Below are 2,428 nucleotides of genomic sequence, written 5' to 3'. Positions count from 1 at the left end.
AACAGAGGGTCACCAGACTAATCCCTGGGATGGTGGGACTGAAACTGGGCCTGTAGTCCTTAAAGTTTCGAAGAATGAGAGGTGATCTCATTGAAACTGATAAAATTCTTACAGGGTGTGACAGTGTGGATGTAGATAGGATGTTTGCCCTGGTTGGTGAGTCTAAAATCAGGGGACCAAGTCTCAGAATAAGGAGTAGGCCATTTAAAACTGAGATAGGGTTGAATTTCTACACTCAGACGGTGGTGAATCATTGGAATTCTCTACCCCAGAGAGCTGTGGCAGTTCAATCATTGAGCATGTTCAAGACAGAAATTGTTAGAAATCTTGATACTCATGACATCAAGGGATATGGGGATAGCACCGGAAAGGGGCGTTGAGGTAGATGATCAGCCATGATCGAATTGAATAGCAGAACAGGCTCGACGGGCTGAATGGCCTACTCCGATGTTCCTCTGTTCCTAAGAGAGTTGGCGCCAGCGCGCAGCCCTGCTTTACCCCACTGCTGATCTTGAAAGTGTCTGATGTTGCTCCATTGTAACTGATGGAACTGTGCATGTTCTCGTGGAAAGAAGAGATGATGCCCAAGAGTTCAGGAGGGCAGCCGAGTTTCCATCGCAGTTTGAAGAGTCCGTCTCTGCTGACAAGATCAAAGGCCTTGGTGATCTCTTTCAAAATATGTGCGGCTCTGTGGCGCAATGGATAGCGTGTTGGACTTCTAAATAATGATAAAGAAGGCATTCAAAGGTTGTGGGTTCAAATTCCACCAGAGTCAGATTTTGGACCAGAGACAGAAGAGCACGACGGAACAGAGAGTTAACAAGTGTGTCAAAAGCACCGACTCAGAGACAGAGCGAGAGAGAGAGGAGCACGGCAGGAGCGGAGCAGGGGTAAAAAAAATCAAGGAGTGACATCACAATGGAGAGTGAGAGCAGGGAAACAGAGAGCTGCTGGGGTGAGTTTACAGGATTTGGTTCTTGCTTCGGTGCAGTGGAAGGAGCTGTTTGGTGAGGATCCGGTAAGCTGTGACATCACAGGCAAGCAGGTAGTTGATTGGTTTGGAAAAAGCTGCATGTTTGATGAGGATCTGGTAAGTGATTAAGATCCATTTTAGTCCTAATGTTTAAAATAGTAAACAAACTAGTAGTAAGCTTAATAAAATATACAATAAAATAAACAATTGAATAAAATAATTAAGTAGTTAATAGAAACACGTTAAGGATGACAGGACAGGTGATGTGTCACAGCTGCAGCATGTGGGAGCTCCTGGATGCCAGAGTGATCCAGGGCAAACACATCTGTAGTAAGTGTTTGCGGCTCAAAGAGTGAGAAAAAAGGAATGTAGTGGTAGTCGGAGACAGTATAGTAAGGTGGATTGACTCTGTTCTCTGCAGCAAAGAGCAAGAGTCCAGACGGCTGTGTTGCCTGCCGGTGCCAGGATTCAGGACGTCTGCTCAGGGCTGGAGAGAAACATACAATGGGAGGGAGAGGATCCAGTCGTCGTGGTCCATGTCGGTACCAATGGCATAGGCAGGACAAGGTTAGAGGTTCTGCAAAGTCAGTATGAGGAACTAGGCAGCAAATTAAGTAGCAGAACCTCAAAGTTAATCATCTCTGGATTATTACCTGAGCCATGTGCAAATTGGCATAGGACAAATAAGATTAAAAAAGTTAATGCGTGGCTCAAAGACTGGTGTGGTAGTAGTGGGTTCTGGTTCGTGGGGCATTGGCACCAGTACTGGGGAAAGTGGTGGCTGTACCGTTGGGACGGTCTACACCTGAACCGTGCTGGTGCCGTTGTTCTCGTGAGCCACATAACGAGGGAAGTAGAGACAGTTTTAAACTGAATCGTGGGGGCAAGGGATCAAATTTGGGAAGATATGGTGAATCAAGGAGGAGAGACAAGGCAAGAGAGAAAGGTATAAATATGGGAAATGATAAACAGACTGTGATAGGAAGGGACAGAATGTACAAATCTGAGAGTAAATCGACAGATAAGGCTAGAGGTGACAAAAATAATAAAAGGACAAAACTAAATGCTCTGCATCTGAATGCATGGAGCATTCGAAACAAAACAGATGAACTGAGAGCACAAATAGAATAAATAAGTACGATCTGATAGTCATTACAGAGACCTGGCTGCAGGGCGACATCGATTGGGATGTGAATATTGGAGGTTACATGGCATTTAGGAAGGACAGGAAGCTTGGAAAAGGTGGTGGGGTAACTCTGTTAATTAATGATGGTATTCGCGCAATAGGGAGGGATGACCTAAGTTCAGGAGATCACAATGTAGAAGCAGTTTGAGTTGAGATGAGAAATAATACAGGCAAGAAGTCTCTTGTGGGAGTGGTGTACAGGCCACCTAACATTAACCACACTGCAGGATGGGGTATAAAAAAAGAAATAATGGCAGCTTGTCAGAAAG

The 2,428-nt window shown here is 45.1% G+C and overlaps 1 non-coding gene across 1 annotated transcript; it reads left to right on the top strand.

The window, feature by feature from the left end:
* The first annotated feature begins 684 nt into the window (after nucleotides 1-684).
* On the top strand, nucleotides 685-775 carry trnar-ucu (transfer RNA arginine (anticodon UCU)). The gene is given in 2 exon segments: nucleotides 685-721; nucleotides 740-775. It is a non-coding gene; the product is annotated as a tRNA-Arg (tRNA).
* Nucleotides 776-2,428: the final 1,653 nt, after the last annotated feature.

The sequence above is a fragment of the Heterodontus francisci genome, unplaced genomic scaffold (assembly GCF_036365525.1).
Source record: "Heterodontus francisci isolate sHetFra1 unplaced genomic scaffold, sHetFra1.hap1 HAP1_SCAFFOLD_51_2, whole genome shotgun sequence".
Taxonomy (NCBI): Eukaryota; Metazoa; Chordata; class Chondrichthyes; order Heterodontiformes; family Heterodontidae; genus Heterodontus; species Heterodontus francisci.
The sequence above is the reverse complement of the archived record's forward strand: the minus strand, read 5'-3'. Positions and strand labels throughout refer to the sequence as shown.